The sequence below is a fragment of the Rousettus aegyptiacus genome, unplaced genomic scaffold, assembly GCF_014176215.1.
Source record: "Rousettus aegyptiacus isolate mRouAeg1 unplaced genomic scaffold, mRouAeg1.p scaffold_m13_p_16, whole genome shotgun sequence".
Taxonomy (NCBI): Eukaryota; Metazoa; Chordata; class Mammalia; order Chiroptera; family Pteropodidae; genus Rousettus; species Rousettus aegyptiacus.
Genome location: NW_023416291.1, coordinates 21,628,255 through 21,652,455, shown reverse-complemented (window position 1 = coordinate 21,652,455; position 24,201 = coordinate 21,628,255).

The following is a 24,201-nucleotide window of genomic DNA, read 5'->3' as shown; positions in this document are numbered from 1 at the left end:
AAGAGCCCAGCCAATGGGAGCTGGCCATTACTCAGCCAATGAAAAGTCACTATACTTCAAACATTTAATTTCCTCCAATAAACTCCTCCTTTACAACAGCTGCTCCCAAATCCATAAAAGAGCTTTCTCTCTTTTGTTTCTCTGGAGTTTCATGTGGTTCCCATGAGACCACATGTCTTGAATTACAATTGTTTGTTGTTCCCAAATAAACCCATTTTGCCAGAGAAATATCTGGCGCTTTATTAGTTAAAGGTCAAGAGGACCCAAAGAAGGAACCAGCAGGGGTGGGCTCTGAAGGAGCACCGACATGCCCTCATGTTTGTACATTCTCCTTATCTTCCTGTTATGGGTTGAGTTGTGCTCCCTCAAAAGATATGTTGTGTTCCTGACCCCTAGTACCAGAGAATGTCACCTTCTTTGGAAATAGGGTTATTGCAAATATAATTATGAAAATGAGGTCATACCGAAGTAGGGTGGGCTCTTGATCCAATATGACCAGGGTCCTCATAGGAAGATCACGTGAAGACACGAGGGAAGAACAGCGGAGGCAGACCGGAGTTGTGCGGCGGTATGCCAAGGAACGCCAAAGATCACGGGCTACCACCAGAAGCTAAGAAGGGGCAAGAAGGTTCTGCCCAGAGTCTCGGAGGGAAGATGGTCCTAACGACACCTTGATTTTGGACTGTTAGGCTCCAGAACTGTGAAAGGTTAAATTTATGTCATTTTAATCCATATAGTTTGTGGTAATTTGTCACGACAGCCCTAGGGAACTAATCCCCTCCACTGGATTATAAACTTCTAGAAGAGAAGAAACACTTAGCTCGCTTTCTTTCTTCAGTGTCTGTCTCATAGCAGGCACTGGGCCAGAGGAAGTGAAGCACTTATTCTACTCATAAGATCTCCCAGAGCTGTGCCCTAGCCCTGTATTGGCTAAGCAACTCCTTTGACACATGAGTGGAACGTAGAAAATGGGGCTAACTCTCTGGAGAAATTAGGAGTCTTTTGCTCCCCATCCTGCATCTGCGTTACATTCTCGAAGCCCACCTGGGAGCTTCACTGGGGTTTGTATAGCTGCTGATGACATCAGTATTTGTCAGCCCCACTCTTACATGTGGAAATCAGCTGAGCATCTCTTCTCTGGGTTCCCAGAATACCCTGGTAAAACTACAAGCCTGTCTCTATCACAGGCTATTAAAGCAATCTATTTGTGCTTCTGTCATCCCCCAAGACTGAAAACCCTGGTGGGACAGTGGCCTTATTTATTTCTGAACCCCCAATACCTAGTGCCTGGCACATAATAGGATTCCCATGCAAGTGCTAAACTGAACAGACCTTGCTATTTCAAAGTTTAGCTACAGGTTCAAGAAAATTTTTTGATAATTCTTAGCATTCCTTTCCTCAGCAACACAAAGTCTCAAAGATACATTGTGTGTTTTACAAGCGCACAACACTCAAAGAGAGGCTAGAAAGCTGACCTGACTCATTTCTTCACAGTCTGTTACATGGAAAAACACACGCTTTCTGTTTTCCTGGGCTATTAACTTGACACCTCATTTCATGTATAAAACTTGCATTAAAAGATACAGTCTCTGTAAGTTAATCAGCCATATAAAGATCAAAACTACTTTACAGTACAAGGAACTCTTAGAACTCATACTCTATGAAGAATGGCTTTAAAGGCCAGATAAGGGAGGCTGGGTGCCCAATCATTAATCTTTAAAACAATTATGTTGATATAAGATCTACTTCTAAAATGGTGAAATTGAGACTCAAAAAGGTTAAGTGACAAGCCTAAGATCACACAGCTGTTAAGGGACAGAGCCCAATGTCTCTGACGCAAAGCCATGGATTTTTAAAGAACTCCATTCAGACTCTCAAAGTGGTAGAATTTTAAAGAAAACAACTAATTATTTTTCACAAGAAAACTTGGAATTACTTATTCAAATGGGTGAAGTTCTTCACAGCCATCCCTTGGACAATTAAACAATGGTTCTGATGATTCGTTATTGCTTGTTTCATTTTGGGAATACTTCTTTAAAGATTCAGGTCTTTGAAACCTGAAGGGTGTTCTTTTAAGAATTACCTCTGGGGGCAAATTTTCCACCTTAGAGTCTTTCTGAGCACAATGTGGAGAATAAAGCGGGTGATTAAACTGGACACTAATGTTTTAGGTCAAAAACATGGTTGGCTGTAAAGATACAAGAGATGGCATGGAGAAGTTCCAGTGCTGGATTTGGGGCCAGGCAGAAAGAGTCTGAAATTTGCTTTGCCACTTACTAGCTGACTTTGAGCAAGTGGCTTGACCTCTCTAAGCCTGCCTCCTTTGTGAAGTCAGATCACCACCTATCTCATAGGGTGGTTAAAATGAGATAATGCATAGAGAGCAGTCACATAGAGTCCGTGCTTACCACGTGATAGCCATTATTATTGATCAAAAAAGACTCCTATTCCAGACAAGAAAAAGCTAAAGCAGTTCAGGACCACCGAACCAGTATTACAAGAAATGTTAAAGAGACTTTTAAGAAGAAGAAAAAAAAAGATTTAAAAAAATGAATAATAAGATGGCAATAACTACATATCTATCAATTATTTTAAAGGCCAATGGATTAAATGCGTCCATCAAAAGACATAGGGTGGCTGAATAGATAAGAAAACAAGACCCTTACTATGCTGCCTACAAGGGACACTTCAGATTGGACACACAGACTGAAAGTAAAGGGATGGAAAAAGATATTTCATGAAAATAGAAACAAACCAAAAAAAGCTGGGGCAGCATTAATTATGCCAGACAAAATAGACTTTTTTATTTTTTATTAAATTTATTAATCTTATTGAAATAACATTGATTAATAAAATTATATAGGTTTCAAGTATGAAATTCAATAATGTATCATATGGATACTGCATTGTGTGTTCACCACCCAAAGTTAAGTTTCCTTCCATCACCATATATTTGACCCCCTTTACTCTTACCTACCTCCCACACCAACCACCCTTCCCTCTAAACCGTTGTCTGTGTCCATGAGTCTCTGTTCAGACAAAATAGATTTTAAAACAAAAGTTATAACAAGAGACAAAGGAAGACCCAGTAATTCTACTTCTGGGTATTTTTCTGAAGAAACACAAAATACTAATTCAAAAAGATACATATGTTAATTTCAGCATTAGTTACAATAGCTAAGATATGGAAGGAACCTAAGCGTCCATCAAAAGATGAATAGATAAAGAAGGGTGATACATATATACAACAGAACATTACTCAGCCATAGAAAAAGAATAAAATTTTGCCATCTGCAACAACACAAATAAACCTAGAGGGCATTATACTGATTGAAAGAAGTCAAATAGAGAAAGACAAATATCATATGATTTCAATTACATGGAAAATCTTAGAAAGTAAATAAACAAACAAAACAGAAACAAACTCACAGATAAGGAGAACATTTTGGTGGTTGCCAAATAGGAGGAGGTTTGAGGGGACGTGTGAAGGGATTAAGAGATATAAATTGGTAGTTACAAAATAGTTATGAAATATAAAGTACAGCATAGGGAATATAGTCAATAATATTGTAATAACTCTGTGTGGTGTCAGATAGGTACTAACTAGATTTATTGGGGTGATCACTTCATAAGGTACATAAACATCTAATTACTGTGTTGTACACCTGAAACTAATATAACAATGTATGTCCGCTGTAATTGCAAAATTAAAAATTACTTTAAGAAAAGACTTTCCAAAATATAACATCATTGAACATATAGCTTTAAGCACATTCATCTAGGTGTTAAGTTCTCATACCTGTTACACGTGTCCGGGGTGGGCCAAGGCACTCGGCGTGAGTGTTTTGGCATCTTCCGCATTCCTGCGGTCAAATGCATTCACACACTCTGCAGCAAAGTTGGCCCTTAACAATAGTTGCAACAATAAAATAATGGAATATTCAAGGCCTGATCATTCCTTGTCTGTTTATTACTGCCTTATTGCATAGTTTCCAGAAAAAAAAAGTGAGCTTTTAATAAAATAAGAAAAATCTCTCTTTAAGCAGGGCTGGTAAGTAACTGAGCATAGCCTCCTTCCCTGAGCAAAGCTGACTCTGCATCTGAAATGACTGGTTAAATATTTATTGCAAAGTTTTACACAGTCAACTGGCTGACTGGAATTCATATCCTAAGAGAATTTTTTTCATACGACATATATTTCTTTTTCATTACACTAGAAATATATATTTCTTGTAGAAAAACTAGAAATTGCCGACAAGCAAAAATAATACTTAAATCACACATAATCCCGCTGCCCAGGGATAAAAAACTGTTAATATTTTTGGTGAACATTCATTCAAGTGTCACTGTATTTTTATCTATTTTTTACACAAATGGGATCACATTATACATGCAATATTATAACATGGTTTATTAACTAAGTAATACCATGACCATCTCTCTATGTCAATAGATGTACTTATACCATATAGTTTTCATCAAACCGTGTATAGTGTTCCATTTAAAAAACAACCCATATTTATCCAATTCTATGCTATTGAACCCTTGAGTTATTTCAAAATCATGTTTTTGCTATTAGAAACCATACTATGATGAGGTCACCTTGGGAAGTGTGGTTAGTGAGAAGAGGACAAGCAGGGACACAATGGCTCTAAGGATAAGGATAGGCCCCTTGGGATGAAATGGAGCCCAAAGGACAAGAAAGAGCAACCAGAAAACAGGAAGTTGATGGTGGTTGCCAGGGGCTGCAGGGAGCGGGAAGCAGGGAATTGATATTCAGTGGGTACAGAGTTTCAGTCATGCAAGAAAAACTTGTAGAGATCTGCTGTACAACTCTGCGCTTATAGGTAACAATTCTGTACTGTACACTCAAAAACTTGTTAAGAGGGTAAATCTCATGTTGTGTGTGTGGTTTTTTACCACATTAAAAAATATACATATATGTAATGGAAGGAAGGAAGGTAGGAAAGAAGGAAGGAAGGGAGGGAGGGAGGGAGGAAGGAAGGAGGGAAAGAAGGGGAGAAATTGAAGGTGTCAAGGATGACTTCTCTAGGTCAGGCTTAAGCAGCTAGGTAGACAGAGATGCCTCGCTGCAGACTTTTTTTGCAGGTCCCACAATGGTCCATTTGTTTTCTGGTCTCGAAGTTCTCCAGTTGCTATGTGCAACTGCTCAAATTTCACTCTATCTTCTTTGTGCCTCAAAAACATTAACAGCATTTTTATTGCTCTAGTGATTTCTGTCCCCATTGGCCTTTCACAAAACCAAGAGATATAGGAAAAGCCAAGGAGGTAATTCCCTTCCAATGGCAAAGAACTCTATTACTGGCCCTCACTCTGCACAGCCTCTGAATGCCTTCAGATAGTGCAATGGCCTTTAATTCCGAGCGCAGCCTAAAAGGCTCCCCCATCATGCAGCAGCCATTTTTCCTATGATTATGCCCTGTCTCTCACCATGAAACTTCCTTCACTCACCACTCCCACCTTCTTCCCTGACTGCAGCTAGAGTTAAAAGCAGCCACCTGCTGCCCCATGGGTTTTAACTTCTTTACTCCTCCTTGCCTTCTTACATGTGTGGGTTACATAGGCAGTGGTGGAATATTTGCTTAGCACTTAGATCTATATGCTTGTCTGCAGTAATACACATATGAATGGCATGAGTCATCTGCTATTGAATACCCTGGCTAATACTGTGTCCATAGGTCATTTTGCTCTTCTAGGTGATAAAGCCTAAAGGATTAATGGAGAAGTATAATATATTAACGAATACTTTATGAGAAAGTGCTTAAGAAAATTAAACTATACACAAAATTTCAACATGACTATCCATGCATTACCTTGTATGAGGCAATCACACTATCATTCCTGAAGAGTTCCCCATTATCTTGCTTACAGTATGTTCAGCATATGCAATAATAGTTCTAATGAAGGTAGGAGGTAGAAAATATGCCATGTTCTCTGAAACAGACTTTATCGCCAAAGGACTAAACAAAAAGGCAAAACATGGTTCAGTATAATCCTTGATGACCGTCAACTGTTCTTGAGAAGTTACACCAAAATCTTGGCCAAGTGTCCCCAGGTCAAGTTGCTGTCTCATCCTAGAAGTCTTTCAAGATGATCATAGGTTTTTTATAATGACTCAAAGTACCGTTAGTCTCATCTCAAACCTTTAAGAGAAGCAGTAGATCTCAAATTGGGCTTGCAAATAAGTATGACTGGACTCTTCTAGCACATGTGATCAAGATGGTCAGCCATTTACTTACCAAAATCTGTTGTAGGTAAAGGGAAAGGGAAGCCCTGTGTGCCAAGAGTCATAGTCATTCAATATGCATAGTTTTGTTTGATGCCTGTTTTGTCAGGTTGATCACATTCACAGTAGTATTATTTTTCCCTCTTTCTTTTGCCCTCTATTATAAAAATTCCAATGCCTCTCAAAACCTCCTCAGTTTTTTCAAGGAATTTCCAGAAAATGTTTCATATAGGGTAATGACCAAACTCTCTCAATATCAATGAGATATCTTTCATTTTTCATGCTTTTCTGATCCAGTGGAGGTATCTGCTACACAGACCTCACTACTTGCAAGCCTCATGAAACTATTGTCTCCTTACTTTCTCTACCTGCTGGGGCCCACTAAGAGAACATGAACATCAATACAATGTATACTACCTCCCGATGCTCATAAAATACCAGCCCCACTACCCACCACTGGTCCTATAATGTTATAGAATTTACTATGCCACAGAACTTACAACAAAGACATGCCCTTGTGTTTTTACTTGGACCTCTTCTAGTCACAAAACTCAGAGTCCAAAGGAGCTGAGCTCAAGGACCACTCTCAAGAGCAGATTCCAACTGTACTCAGAATCATCCCATTGCTCTGAATACTAGGGCCCAGCCATTGTGCCAGCCTTTCTTCATGTCGAGTTCCTTCCTGAGAGTATGTAAGGTAAGGCTCTTTAAATATCAGCCTCTGTTGACACATGCTATAACATGGATGAACCATGAAGACATTATGCTAAATGAAATAAGACACAAAAGGATAAATATTGTGTGATTCCACTTATACGAGGTACCTAGAATAGTGAAATTCATAGAGAAAGAAAATAAAATAATTGCTAGGAGGTGCGGGAAAGAGAGAACGAGGAGTTGTTGTTTAGGTACAAAATTTCAGTTTGGAATGATGAAAACGTTCTGGAGATGGATGATGATAATGGTTACACAACAATATGAATGTTCTTAATACCACTGAGCTATACACTTAAAGATGGTTAAGATCACAAATCTCACGTTATTGTACATTTAAGCACAATAAAAAATAAAATGTGTAATAAGATAAGATCAAGAAAACAAATTCATCTCTGGCAGGCCCACCCCACCAGAACTCTGGATATGCCTAGATGTGTTTGCTTCGCATGGCTAGACTCCAGTTATATCTCCAATAGTTCCTAGATGCACAGTGGGATTAACCCCCACTCTAGCAATAAGTAACTATTTTATTGAGGCCCCATTGTCTTTTTCTAGAGTTTCAATACAGAAATTTCTTTCTAGAATTCCGTAGGAAATTTATCTTTTTTGGATCCCAAGAAAAATCAGTCAAGAAGTCAAAAAAAAGAAAATTCTCCTGTGAGAATTAATGCCTAACAGTCATCAGACAGATGGTACTGGTTCAAAGGAATCTGTTGACACGAAGTTAAAGCAAGAGCAGGAAATGCTGACAAGTGGGAGTCCATGACACAGCTGACATTTCTGGGAACCAGGACAGGAACATGGCAGGAGAAAACCAGTCACAATAGTCATTAGTCTTACTCATAGCTGCCCTGTTACAAGTGTGTGTTCATGGGACCAGTCTGCTAATAGTAAATTATTCTTGCAAGTAAAATAAATATTACTAGGTTTGAACACATAAAATACATTATACAAATCCTATGAGTGATATTCTAGGGAATGACACGTTTTGAAGGCAAAAGAAGTCTTTGATTTAAATTGACAATGCCAATACATTCTGTGTGGTACTGTTAAATTTACTGGCTATCCAAATGTTATATTATTAGAACACTACCCAATAATGTTTACTGATGTTTTCCTGTGTTTGAATATTCTCTATAGATTATAGTTTCTTATAAAAAATTTTTTACCAGAAAAAAAAAATCCAAAGAGAATAAGATATAAAAATTGCTATAAAATGCTTCAGTGTGAAATTAGAAATTGATCTCAAATCTGAACTAGCAAGATTAATATTGATTTCAATAGCAAAATGAAAATACGAAAAAACAAAACAAAATGTTTGTATTATTAAAAAAGGAAATGAGTTTAAACGAAGCAACTTGAACCCTGCCTGACATCCAACTTGAAGATACTTTTGGAGGCACCCTTATCTATTCCACCAATTTCAATGGAAAATGAAGTACATTTCTCTACATCTGATATATTTGTCATGAAACAGATCAAAACTATTGGACAGGACAATTAATGTTTAATGTGCTTTAAAATTTTCATTTGAGAATGACAACTTTTAAATTTTAAATATTTGCAAATTTTTTAATGATTTTTATTTGACCTTTATATAGTGCTAATAGTCTCCTCTTTTAGTGCTTTCTGCTATTGAATGTTTATATCAAGTAATCATCACTTTAGTATGTTTGAAATTTATAATATTTTCATAATATATTTGTTAATGTATTTATTAACAAGCATTTATTACATGGAGTATATTTTTCTGTATAGAAAACCTTGTACAACACATCACAGAAAACTGATTCACTATTTATTATTTTGGTCACTCATTACTTTTAACCCATAAATAAGGTATTAAAAAAATTACAGTATAAGTTATGATGGGAAATCTGGAGATCTCCAGGGATTCTAATTTCTCACTCTTGAATTCTGAATATTAACATCTGTCAAGAAATTTGGAGATTCTATTTCCTGCCCATTTTTAAATTAAAAATGAATATGTTTAAGGTATACAGCATGATGACTTGATATACATATATAGAAATATGTATAGAAATGATTACTATACTCCAGCTAATTAATGAATCTCCTCACAGAGTTGTCATATTATTGTGTGTACTGGGAGTACCTGAAATCTATTCTCTTAGCAAAATTTTAGTATTCAGTACAGCATTATTAACTATAGTCACCATGCTGTATATTAGATAGCTAAACTTATTCCTCCTACATAACCGCAATTTTTTACCCTTGACCAACATCTCTCTTTTTCCCCCAATTCCCCACCTCTGGTAACCACCATTCTACCCTCTGCTTCTATAACTTTTTAAAATTCCACCTATGAATGAGATCATGTAGTTTTTCTTTCTTATTTTGCTTAGCATAATGTCCTCTAGTTTCATCCATATTGTCACGCATAGCATTATCTACTTTTTTAAAACTGAATAATATTCTATTATGTATAAACCACAATTTCTTCACTCATTGACCCATTGACAGACACATTGTTTCTATATCTTGGCTATTATGAATAATGCTGCAGTGAATATAGGAGCACAGATATTTCTTCGAGGTACTAATTTCAATTCCTTTCTCTATTCTTTAGCTGTCCCTTCTTTTGGAAGGTCCTGCACTATTTTTCCCATGTCTCCAGTTTTACATCCTCTTAACTGCATTTTATTGTTTCTCCACTCGGGCAAGCTATTTTGAATTCTATCAACATTGTTTGAGTGCCTTTGTAGGAGGCACTGAGTTAGTCCCCACCCTCAAGGTATTTACCATCTAGAATAAATGGGCACTTACAAGGCAAAACCAAGCCTATTTAGCTTGCTAAGAGAGCACTGGTGCAGGGTATTAAATGTGAAGTCATTCAACTCCTCTCTCTGTGCATTCTCACCTCCATGTAATGCTGCCCCTTAACAGTAGGATGGACAAATAAGTTGTGGTGTCGTCATACAACTGAAAACTACAAAATAATAAGAATGGACATCTACAACTACGCTCAACAATACAGATGAATCTTACACACATAATACTGAATAAAAGAAGCCAGATGTTGAAGGGTACATATTGTATAATTCATGTATACAGTGGCACAAAACAGGCAGAACTAAGCTATGCTGTTAGGAGTCAGGAAAATGTTTACTCTGAAGGTGGGTTGAGTGGAGCAGAGACTGGTTAGGAGCATGAGGGTGTTCTGGATGCTGATGATGTTCTCTTTCTTGGTCAGAGTATTGGTTAAACAGGTATATTCAGTTTGTTAAAATTCATTGAGCCGTGCACTTATAACATGTGTAATTTTCTCTCTATGTATTATACTTCAACTCAAAGTTTTAAAAAACATTATCAAAGTGTGCCCAGCAATACAAAGTTCTTCTAATATCGATAATAATTTAACTTGAAGTTTTCTGAGGAACAAGTTTTCATTTTCATAGAAACAGATAAGAATAATACTTTTTTTAATGATGAATCTCAAAAAAAGAGGCATTACTTTGTTTAAAAATGTTTAACAGGGCCTTCATAGAAAAGTCTTCTTCAAATGTGGGCTGAAAGAAGAATCTGTACATATAATTGATCTGGTTTTGTATCTTTTACCCATCTCAACCCATAGGCTAAAAGCCATGCAAAAATAACAAAAGTTAAGTCCACTTTTAAAGGCAGCCAAGGCCTAACAAGAATTCCAGTCTACAGCCATGCTACCCTGAACAAGCCCAATCGAGTCTGATCTCAGAAGCTAAGCAGGGTCGCGCTTAGTACTTGGATGGGAGACCACCTAGGAAGACCAGGTGCTATAGGTGTAAAAAATAAAAATTAAGGGATTGTAAGCTGATAAGGTCCTTGCAATTTACCTCTGTGAGGTCAACCAAGGGTTGCTTCACCTAAAAAAAAATAAATTAATTAAATTAAAAATCAAATCAAATAAAAAGAATTCCAAGTAGAGTATTAGCTGAATAAAGTAAATGTTTTAAAATCATTTGATGGTGAAGAAAAATGCTCTTTAAAAAAATACATCTTCTAGGCTAGCACCCATAAAGCAAGAGAAATCTAATTGATGCATCACTAAATGGGAAATTAACAACTTGTGAATACAAAAAAAAAGACAACATGTACCTTTAATGCAGCTACACAAAAGAAATATACACAAAATCAATTGGACCAAATGAGCTTTAAAAAAAAGAGTCCCCTTAAGGAAAAACTCAACAACAAGGGAAATCAATGGAATTTTACAAAATAGAAGAGCGTGTTATACAGTTTAAGATCTATATTTAATTTGTAGGATTGAAAGTCTTTGCACTTTCTTTCCACATATATCTATCACATTTATTACATTGGCATATTGTGTTTAAAAACAATTTCTTGCATCTAAACTACAAAAACACAAAAAGAAGAATGTTGAATAATAATAACCAAAAGTAAGCATCTTAAAATCCGATTAGATACATACTAAAACATGGCCTGACATATAAAATGAATCCATAGTCTGTCTATCCTTGATTTCAAACAAGGACTTATGAAAATGGTTGAGCATATAAAATTATGGAAAACATTATAGTACATCAAAGCAAAGCAAGTTTAATTAGGCTTAGTTTGATAATTGCTGAAAACAAAGAACCTGCCTCACAGCATGGCTTGTGTAAAATCCAGCAGTAAGTCCAGTTGATTCAAATTAAAACTGCCCTATCTACCATCCCATATGAATCCTTTTATCTGAAGTCTACAGGGAACAAAGAATTACAATTCAGCTCAGAAATACAGAGGACTGGTCATTTTTCATCAGGGTTTGCTTTGGCTAAAACCTGACTAGGTATGTTTCATGTCTCTATTTTAAAAATGTAACATATAAGGACTTTAAGTAAAATCTAACAGACAAGCCAGGAACAAATCAGTATATTTCTTTAGCGTATTTGGATCCATAGAATCCATTTCCACTTCTCCCTATGTAGGAGTCATAGGGAAACAAAATTCATCATCTTGCAGCCGAATTCTTTTCTGAATTGTTGTTTCTCTAAATGGGAAGTGTAGAAATGAACCTCTGAGGAGAATTATACACTCTCCTCCAAATTTAAATAGATTAGGAACTTTAAAGTATTATTGCTAAGCTGGTTTTTCAAAGTGGAAACCATAACAGGGAAACAAGAAGCCTGAAAGGAAGTCAGAGGCGGAGATAGAATGCTGTCAGATCTGCTTCCTCTGCCCGGGTCAGGCCCTCAGCATCTACCAGTGAGACCATCACCAAGGTCTCCCTTCTGGCGGCTCTGACATCTGGCTCCTCCAGCCATTTACTTTCAACACTGTCACCTGAATTACAGTTCTAAAAAAATAAATATGATCGTGTTGTCTGCCCATTTATAAAATTCCACTGAAATTTTAAAAATTCAATACTCCTATTAAAAACATTCAGTTTCACTAATAATAAAAATTCTACTTAAAACACCATTAAATATCATTTTTGCTTATCAAATGGGCACAAATGTCAAACAAAAAATGATTAGTGCCAGCCAGACAGTTACACAAGAGGCACTTTTATAAACTCCTCTAGTGAAAGTATCAATTAGTATAGCCTTTTTGAAAGTCAATTTGGCTATATAAAATCATGAGAATTAAAAAAGTCATACTTTGACCTGACTTCTAAGATTTTATTCTAAAAAGTTATCAAAGTTATGAAATTTATATAGGAGAACAGTGATAGGTTAAAACAACCACCCTTAGTAAAAACAATGCAAAAGTATGACATTAAGAAAACATCTGACAGAAGGCCACCTCCGAGCAGGTGGATACCTCTCTTAGTCCGTTCAGGCCGCTATAATAAAAACACTACAGTTTGGGTGGCTTATAAACAACAGAAACTCATTTCTCACAGTTCTGGAGCCTGGGAAGATCGAGGTGCTGGAAGGTTCAGTACCTGGTTAGAGTCCACTTCCTGGGTCATAAATAGCCATCTTCTCGTTGTGTCCCCACACAGTGAGAGGGGTAAGAGATCTCTCTGGAGTCTCTTTTATAAGGTCAGTAATTCCACTTCATGAAGGCTCCATTCTCCTCACCTAATAATCACCTTCCCAAGGCCCCTCCTCCTAACAGCATTACATCAGGGGTTAGAATTTCAACATATGAATTTGGGGTGGCGTGCATAAACATTCTATCTATAGCAATCTATAGTTCTGCAGGGCAGAACTCTGAGGATAAGAAATTCTACAGCTAGTGTTAGCTGTGCATATATTGACTACTCTCAAGAATAAGAAAAGAGGTGAAGCTGTTAGTTAAGGCCATTAATACAGGAACAGATGAGGAGGAGCAAATTGTCTCAATTTGCAATGCCCTGGGAAGTTGCCGACACTGTATTCGAAAAATGTACTAACTTGTTCATAATACATCATACATGACAAGAAATTCAAGTAACATAGAATATACAAAACTAAAGTTTCATTTAGCCCAAACACCACCACATGAAATAAATCATTATTAATATCAAAGTGCACATTATTTCAAGGAGCTCTCCATGCATATGTAAAAGTCAACTAGATAGAAGAAATATTTTTATTAAAATAGAATCATAATATAGCTTCTATTTTTATTTTAAAATATTACGTTTAATTTTACAGAAGTAATAGAAACAAAGTAAAACTATAGGAATCGATGAAGTCTAGATAATTATTTTTCACTAGATCCATTTTATAAAATTACAAAAAAAGAGGTTGGAGTCCTGTAGTTCAAGATCTGCACATGCTTTAATTTTAGACAATAGTGATACTGTCTGTAATGGAAGATGAGGAAAATAGTATTCTCATTTTCCTTTCATCTTCCTTTTGTTAGTTCTATTATTCTTTCAATCACAAGTATATATAATACTTACATTACGTTCTGTCACTAGAATTCTCACAGTTCGATCTTAGTTCTGCTATCCCCTCTGCCTGCAATGCTTGCCCTACAAATACCTGCACAGCTTGCTTTCTTACCCCGTTCAAGTATTTGCTCAAGCATCACCTTCTCAGTGAGGTCCTCCCTCATCACCCTGTGTAAAACCGTATCCCCAGCCCCAGCACTCTCATCCCCTTTCTTGCCTTGGTTTTCTCCGTAGCATGACTCGCCTGCTATTTGTTGTATTGTTCTCTACTATAGTACAAGATTCATCGGGAAAGATCTTTTTCTCTATTTTGTTTATGAATGTACCCCTAGTGATTAGACCAGCACACTACCTAAATGCTCAATAAATATTTGTTGAGTGAATAAATAAAAATAAATTCTTTTAGGAAAAAAAAGAGGGAAAAGAACAGTTTACGTGTTCTAGACAAAAGGTATCTACTCCAAAATCCTCAGCAAACATCGTATTTAATGGTGAAATGTTAGAAACTTTTCTTTTCCTAATTTTATCAGAAACAAGTTAAAGATGCCTCCTATCCTTGCTTTATTAAAGATTTACTGTGGGGTTCTAGCCACTCCAATGAGAAAAAAAAAATAGGTTTAAAAATGGACCAGGAAAAACAAATTTCCTTTTATTCTGAGATATGATTATCTATTTAAAATATCACTCAGAGGTACAAGTTGTCCAAATTAATTATTAGAATTAGTAAGAGCAGTACAATATACAAGTACTATAAAAATCTATTGTATTTTTACATATCAGCAACAGAGAAGATAATTTAAGAAAAATACCATTTACAATAACAAAGATGCATCTGTGAAAATGTCAAAAGATGTGCAAAAACTTTATAAAGAAAAAATTAATAAAAACACAACCAACTAAATATAGAGGCATACTACACTTACGGTTAAGAAGACTCAATACTGAAAAGCTGTCAATTCTTTCCCAAACTGACGTGTATAGTTAATGCAATTCCAATCAGAATTCCAACAGTGCTTTGTGATATATTTGTCAGACTGATTCCGAAATCAATATAGAAGAGCAAGTCTCAAAAATAACCAAGATACTTGAAGATGAGTAAGTTGCATGGCTGGTCCTAACAATATTGTCATCAATGACAAAGCTATAGTAATTCAGACAGTGTGATATTGGCATGGGTGTAAAGAATTTTTAAATGAAATTTTGAAAGGAGTCTGATAACAAAGCTTTACATATATTAACATTTAAAATGTGAGAGATGGCATTGCAAATCAACTTAAAAAATAATGCACTCTTCAGTAATAGTTCTACAAGAACTGGCTGTGAGTACAGAAAAATATAAAATTGATCTCTACTCCCATGCTACATACAATGTTCAATTAGTGATAGTGTAAAGGCTAAAATGTGAAAGGTAGTTAACACTTGAGAATAGATTATTTTTATGAACTTTGGGAAGGGCAGTATTTCTTAAAGAAAACAAAAAAAAATGCTAACCATAAAAGAAAAGATTGAATAATTTAACTTCATTAAAATTAGGACCTTCTGGTAATCAAAAGGAGCATAAAGTAAATGAAAAAAAAAACTATAAGCTAGAAGAAAATGTTTGCAACTTATATGATTGAGAAGGCATTAGTACCCAGAATATACACATGCACAAAAAAGAACCTAAAAGGCAAATAAACATGAAAAGATGCTCAACTGCATTAAAAATCAGACCATGCATATTATGACCGCAAGATACCACCTTCAGCTATTAGAATGGCAAAAATTAAGAAAGTCAATAACACCTGTTGAGATGGATGTGCAACAAAGAGGACTCACAAATTATCAATAGAAGATGTAAATTGTAACCATTTTGGAAAAAAATGTGCATTGTCATAAAGTTGAATATGTTCATGTCCTATGACCCAACAATTTTACTCCTGGGCATATATCTTAGAGAAAGTTTCTCCCAAGTGCTTTGCCCAGGACTGTTTGTAATGGGAAACATGAGAAACAATTCAAATGCCCATAAACGAAGCATAGACCAATAAATTATGGTATACGCATACAAAGGAATGTTTTCTCTTCTAAAATTAATGTTCGAAAATAGTTAAAACTAACGAGTATATTTGTTGTTCTTGTATTATATCTTTAAATATTTTTTCTGTTCCATTTGTTGACTTTGTTAGAGTCATTGATTATGCTTACTGGGAAAGTGTTTGCCCTCTCGCCTATTATCTTTTCTCTGTTACCTCAACTTCTGACTTTTTTTTCTGCAATCTTCTCTAGATGGCATTTTTCTTGACTCCTCCCCCAAGTATCTCAACCTATATGTATTTCTATTTTTCCCTACCAAACACAGTCTTAAGACTACATATTTTGTGATCTTCTTATGTTGCTCTAACCTGAGGGTGAGAGGTATGGTGTAGAAAGAGGACTCAACTGATTCTGAGCAGAGTCTTTTCTTGGAAAATGTGAATGTATTCCTCCTGCCTAGTTAAGCGTGAATCTTCCTGACTCTCTTTCCAGGTCCTGTGTAAAAGAGCCATTGAGGCTTCACTTCTAACAGAGTTAGCCTTATTTGCGCACTTCCTCTTCGCTTTTCCTCGATCCCAGTAATAGAAAGTATAAAGATACCCTCTCAATTAGATTGTCTCCAGATTTGGACATATTTCAATTTATAGCACCACCTTTGAGAGGATGTATGTAAGGTCAAGTTTAGGTAATTTGCCAGAATCTCCTCCTTCAACAAAAATGTTTTAATGTTTGTGATATTGAGTATAATGACTCTTAAGGATCATTATTTAGAGTCCTCTGTTGATCTGACCCAACTTTAAATGTCCCTAAATTATAAGCATCTTGAGTTACAAGATATTAAATTAATCAATCAATTAGTGTGTACTGAGTGCCTACAATGTGTTCAACTCTACATCCAGTGCTATGGAAGACTAATGAAAAATAAATAGTCTCTGCCCTCCTGGCTCTTACCAGTTGGGGAGATAAGATGTGCTTCTCCAAAAACAGTTCAAAACAGGAGGTAAGTGTTCCACTCTGGGCTCAAATTCAGTCTAAAGCTGTGATTAGATTAATTAAACCCATGGGAAGGCCCCAAGAGGTCATTTCATCCAACTTCTCACATTGAAGCATTAATTGTAAATGCCTATTTGTCGAGCAACCATTGCCAGTCATGAACTGATAACTCAAGTGACACATTAAAAATGGAAAATTATTGAGCTCTTTGTGTGTAAAAGTTTTTGAAATACCTGTTAGTCTACCAGTCCTTCCTCAAAAGAACATAGAACTGCCATTTTGAGTTACATGGAATTAGTCACAGGCCCATCAATGCTAGCTTGACTCAAGAGGACAAAAATTAATTTACATTGGGCAAGTTGTTAGATGCACCCATCTCTACTAGCTCTTAGTTTCTCTAAAACGTAATGTGTACTTGTCAGCCATCAGTCAAAATCAATATTTTTTTACTAAATATTTCAGCTGAAGTGGCAATTTAAGATAAAGGGAAGTTTAGAACCTATCCTAAGTTCATATTCTAGCTCTGCCATTTTCTAGCTCTGTGATGTTATACCAAAGGTTTCTCGTTTGCAAAATGGGACTATGAAAACCTACCTATGGAAGGTGTTGTAAGGATTAACATAATTGTGCAGAGAAAGCACCAGGCACATAACACGGCTCAGGGATTGTCAGCGTTCTTCCCTTCTTTCTACGAAAGTTTCTCTATATTCATGGCTTTATTGAGACCCCACACATACACATGTCAGTGCTCTAAGATTTCATTCATTTGGTAGTTACTAAATCTTTCACGAGTCCAAGATAGTGTCACTATTTAGAAGGTGGAGAGAGTAATGAGATTCATAAGGGCTTCATGACGAATATAAAAAAACTAGAACAGAATCTTAACAAATACACAAGCTGTGGCTCAGTGGTGAAGAGAAGGAAGGACAAGGCAGAGGTGAGGCATGTGAGCAGAGTTGAGGAGATGGGAGTGAACGTGGCAATAACTTGACTCTGGCAGGAGCAAAGGGGTAAACATTTTGGAGAGCCTGCTGTGCGCCAAGAAACTTGTGGGCTCATGTAGACAAATCACCGCATTAACCCGCCCAACAAGCAGTAGAGCTAGAATCCACACCCTACACTGCCTGCACCAAGTTATGTTTCCAGCTACAAGTTGCTACCTCCACAGGGGAGCAGTGTATAGATAATTAGAGGAGTGAGAGATTATTATAGAGGACTGGAAAGCCGAGTAGATGAGTTTAGAATTGTTACTATGGGCAGTTAGAAGCCACGGAAATGTCCAAATAAATAGTAGCCAGTTACTCTATTGCCCTGTTAATTGAATTATGAATGCATTTGCCAGCTATGTATAGGCATATCATTCACCAATGATTAAATAAATAGTGTGTGTGTGTATGTGTGTGTGTATGTGTGTGTGTACATATACATATATTTTAATTCAGATTAAAGGAGACATGGCAACTAAATGGAATAACCAATCTTATACTGGATTCTATGTTGGCAGAAAAACAAATGTGTTATAAAGGACATTATTGGATTAACTGAAAAAATTGGAATTAGGATGGTAGATTAAATAAAAGTATTCTATCAATGTTAAATTTGCTGAATTTAATTACTATATTATAGTAAGATAAGAGAATATCTTTATTCTTGGGAAATGCACATTGAAATATGAAAGGGTAAGCTCTGGGATATATGCCACTCGCGCTCAGATAGTTCAGAAAAATTACATCTATATCTATGCAAAGAGAGAGAATGATAAAGCCAATGTAGTAAACCGTTAACTATAGGTAAATCCATATAAAATATAATTGGGTTGTACTATTCCTAGTCTTGTAACTTTTCTTCAAATTTTCAGTTATTTCTAAAAATATATATATGCATTTTTGGTCACTTATATTTTAAAAATGTGGGAATTGGTGCCTTAGATAAATGTTTAGGGTCTAAAGAGAAATTACTTTGAAACAAAAATCTAGTATAACACTTTTCTTTTAAAAAAATTAAATTTACACAGAATGTAGGAAGAAGAGAATTTAGTGAATATCTAATGTTATCTAGGTCCTTTACAAATTTTCTTATTTTATCCTCGAAACAAACCCTCAAGGCCTTCTAGCACTTAAGAAGTACTAGATATGTAAATTTGTTGTTAAAAATTTTTTTTAAAAAATCTTTGAGGCAGATATTTCAAATGATACAACCAGGATCTAAAAATTCAAAGTAAGTAGTGGAAACTGAATTTGAATTCCGGTGTATTGAATATTTGCAGTGTCAAATCAAATGCTCATCAGTAAGTATAAGGTATGCTATATCACAATCATCTTATTATTTGTAAGTAAAATAAAAATACATTTATGTAAAACATAATATTTGTGATATTAAACAATGCAAGTTAAAGTCCTCCCTTTTCCTGGATCACTCTAAAAGCATAGTTTGGATTATTTGTGATCAAATGCATTGCTTTACACATGCCCCTCTTGAAGATTTGATGAGTGAGGTGAATCACCAACTCAAGAAGCTGAGTCATGAAGCAAAGAAGGGAGATGTAGCAGCAGAAACAACTGGGCAGAACCTCACCCAACCACAACTGTTCACCCCACCCCTTAGATTCCAATTTTCACTCTGCATCCACACATGCACACATACATACACAACACACACTCAAACACAAAACACACACGCAAGCACAAATACACACACATCATGTGATTTCACTTAGTCCCTGAGTCCCTACCCACAAAAACCTATATGATCCCAATTTGGGAATCTGTCCTTCCCTCCTCATGACAGGGGCTCAGAGGCCACAAACAGACTGCCCAATGTCCCATCTCCAGGTAAGTTTACTCAACAATTCACTTCATTGATTAGATTTCCTTTGCTACATTCTCTATTGTGATTCCAAACAGACCGAAATGATGTTAAACCAGGCGAAGAATGGGTTTGGAGATCATAAAGAACAAAATCAAATGCGAGAAGAAGTGTCAGTTTTCACAGACTTGTTCATCTTTTCCCTGCCATGGTGGCATTTGAAATTTTTTCTATTACTCATTTAGATTCCAATCTCTGAGCTCCCCTCTCCTTTCTTCCAGCTTCTAAGTTAAACAGATTTTTCTCAGTAAAATAACCCTTCGGTTACTACCAGGGACAGACTGGTATGTGGGCTACAACAGATGTACAAGACAAGCTCTACAGGCATGTTAAAGGGTAGAGTGTCAAGATAAAATTTATCTAATGCAGCATTTTCTCTCAAGTGCAATTTATCAACTCTTAGATGTCGAACCCCTTATAAATATTAGATTCCTTTTTTTTAAACCCTGTTTGTTATTTTACCCTTGGTTCAGGACAGGCTTTGAAATTAGATTGACTCATTTCCTTTCTGCTTGTAAATTCACCTTCTTTACTTCTAATTCTAATTTTTTCCCTTTGCCTTGAAATTCAATTTGCATTCTAACACTTTGAAAAACAATGTCAATTAGAATTTGGCACTTTTGTGGAAGCTGTTTGTTCCAAAATGCCTTTTAGCACATTCACATCAATGCAGTGTCTGTTGGTAGACCCACATCCTAGGAACACCGATGGTGACTACAAAGTCATCTGGCATGTGTCTCGGGTGTGACAATATCTCTGATGTCATAAAGCCTTTTTGGTGACTGAGAGAAGAGACCCAGCTGCTTCTAAAGTTAAGTCCAATAATGATAGACTATTTGAGCTCAAAGTTGTCTGTGCCAGCTGATTCTATGGCAGCAAAATTTAGGAAAGGATCAGTAGTCACAGATCATGACCCTAGAGAGTGATTATCAGGTCCTGACCCAGAGGGGACACCAGGTCACATCACAGTAGCATGTCCAAAAAGGATGACAAAGCCAGGGCCTCCTGAGGTAAGAATTGAAAGTACCAATGTATAAATCATTAGACATCAGAAGCGAGAAGGATGAGCTAGATAAGCAGTGCATCAGTAAAGCAAGCTAGTAAAGCAAGCATCAGTAAACCAATGTCATCTGCTGGTTCCCTTCTTTTTATAAGGACCTGGAAGGGGCAGAATTCAGACCTTCCAGCCTGACACCTGTACTGAAAGAGGCCCACAAACATGCAGCTCCGTGTGAGGCCTTCTGTGATTTCTTCAACTGAAATTAATCACTCGCTCCCAATACTCCCACAGCACTTTGTTACCTTATTTACAGCCCTTGAAATAATGGATGTGGAAGTGCTTTGTAAACTGAAAAGCACTACACAAATGTCAGATGTTGGGGGTTTAGCAGGGGAGCAATAGATAATGCATCTCTTCCATCCCTGAGTCAGAAACCAATTGAGAGAGAGACACAGGGAGTCAGCCAGACAGAGACCAACTCGTCATCAGACTTATTACTGCTAACAGCTGGTTCGAATGCAGTGCCACAATGAACTTCCTCGTATTTCGGCCTAGAATTAAAGGAATCCACCCAGTCAAGTCCTATGGCATGCATGCTCATAACAGGCTAACCAAGGAGCCCAAACTAATCGAAGGAGTCATTCTCCCTCCCCTGGGGAAGCAGCAGTGAGGGAGCAGCAAGGGGTGGCCAGACGTGTCACTCTAAGTCACTCTACATAGAAACACGAAGAGAGAGAAATAGAAAGTCCATTCACCATAAAGGGTTTCCTGTGCGTCATGCTTCAGTTACTTATGTGTGCTTGGCGGACTCTGGGCTAGATGCTCAATGAGACCTCAGAGGGTTTATAATCCAGTAGAAACCGTGAGAGTCGCACATTTGGAAGGGTAGAGTTCATTCTTCCTGGGTGAGCTGGGGAAGGTTTCATAGAGCAGGTGACATTTGAGTTGGCTCTTGGAGTATGTGTAGGAGTTCACCAGATGGAGAAGAGAAGGAAGGGAATTATTCCCAGCAAAGGAAACAGCAGGGAAAAGACAGGAAAGCTCAAGATTTTTATGGAAGGAAATGTGGCACAAATAAATGAACGCACATTTATTTGTACTTTGAGAGTACAAAGCTATATACTGTCATATTTTACTTTTCTATTATATCCAACTTTCCAAGGTTGAAGGCAAAATTCAGATTAATATCCCTTTTCTTTATCTCAAGATAAAACAGAATAGTTTTCCTCTCTAATATTATTTAACATACATAATGTTATGAATTTGCTTTTGTTTCTTTAAAAAAAAATAAGTTCAAAATGTGTCTTGCAGAAGATACAACTTTTATGAACCAAGAAACGGGGAGTTGGCTCTTAGAGCTCTTTACCAAAAGGTACAGTTAATGAGACAACAGAAAACAAAAAGTAATAAAATTATTTACTCGTGTCTCCTGGAACATTAAAGGGAATGATATACATAGTCTACGGCAACATTTAGTAAAGAACCCTTTCTTACCCTATCTACTTCTCTCTTACTCCAAATCTAGTCAGAACCTCCCTCCTCAACAGGCTCCTCCAAAACAAACAGGAAGAAGAAGGGAATACCCTCACCTTAATCACTTATGTTTTATGTCCTAATACATATATTTGTAACATATATGAGATATGTGATATATATAAGTTGTATAGGTAAGAATATAAATTTCCATTCAATATATGTAAAATTCATTGGTCACTCAAGATTAAATCCATATCCAAACATATTTCCCACTGGTCTCCATACATTGGAAAGCAAAATATTTTGGCTCCTTCTTTACATTTAATTTTTTAAATTCTCTTATGTCTATTTGTCATAATTTTGTTTTGAGCAACTTCCTTCATCCTAGGGAATGTAATTGCATCCATCTGTCATCTGAGCTTTTTCAAATAAGCTTTCCCCAAAGTGCGAGGACAGTCCTTGCCTATAAACTCTAATATGTCAAAGTCACTTTCTCCAACTGTTCCCATCACATCCACTTCCCAGATTCCTTTCCCAGTTCTAAGGACTACCCAAGGCATGTGCCTTTCACCAGTTTCTGTCCCCACCTGGCCTTGCTAATCTGTTAAACATAATGACTCAGCTGAGTTTCACACCATCATCCTCAACAAACAACACCAATCAGAATTCTTGACCAGAATGCTTCTAAATGTCAGCCTGTCCCCACCCTCCACATGGCCCCACTTCTGTTTCTAAGGGCCTATTGTTCTGGCATGATTGTGACTCAGAGCACCAAACTGCTCAGAAAAAAAATATTTCTGTAAAAAAATGACAAGGAATGAATATTTAATACAGTAAAAGATGATACAAAAATTAGAATCAATATGTGAATAAACAAACAATTCACCAAAATTAAATACAAATGATTAACCAACTTTGGTGAAATTTTGACCGTCTCAAGTAATCAAAGCGATACAAATTGAAACAATGATAAGATAAAATTTGATAACAAAGATATTTAAAAGATGATATCAAATGAAGTCAAAGGTTTAGGAGGGCAGTCTCACACACTTCTGGTAAATTGGTATGATCTTCGATGAATGCAATTTCAGAGCATCTGCTTCCAATTTTAAGATTCTGTTATAAGGATAAAATGAGAATAGAATTGTATACACAAGGATACTCATCATTATTTGTATTACTCAGCATTATTTGTAGTAGCAAGAAAAAGGAAATATCATTAATGTCTATCTTTAGACAAGTGGTTAAATATTTATGATGCTGATAAAGATTTTAATAAATAAGAATATGGATATGCAGTATAATTATGGAAATATAGGTAGATATGCATAGAAAAAAGAATAAAATAATATACTAAAATATTAACGATGGTGATCTTTTATTTCAACTTCTCTATGTTATCAGATTTTTTTTAATAAGAATGTGTCATAGCTAGTTGGCATGGGACAGCTGTCAGTCCTGAAGTTTCTCTGGCTTCCTTCAGATCCTTATTCAGCTTCTCTATGTCCTGAAATATATATGTGCTCACCTCTGTGATAAAGGGTCCAAATTCTTCAGACATCAACACCATCAAAGTCAAAGGCAATAAGAACAGACACAGGTTTTAGTCTGTTCTCATGGGCTCCAGCTCACGCTTCTGGGTTCTCTCTTGTCCTGACTCTCCTCTGCTTTACATTTATCTTTCCTGCTCACCCTGCAGAATTTAAATCCCAGGATCAAACACAAAGACAACAGCCGTAGAAAGACTTTCTAATCACCTCCTACAATTGCGTAAGGTCAAATTCCTTTAATAAATAAATGAATACTAGTGGTGGTTCTTCTCTGATTGAATTATGACAGATATAGAAAGCAAGAAGTAGGTGGGATTTGTTTATTAAAATCCAAGTTTCCTTTCAGCACTGGCGAATTCTAAAATAAACTCAGTCTCTTTATTTCCATAATCAACTAAAGATCCAGAGAGTCATCTTCTCTACACAAAATTATCATCAGCGTAAATTTAGATGGTTTAGGGTAAGGTGCCAAGCACGCATATCTCCTCTCCTCCCCAAATCTCTTGAAAAA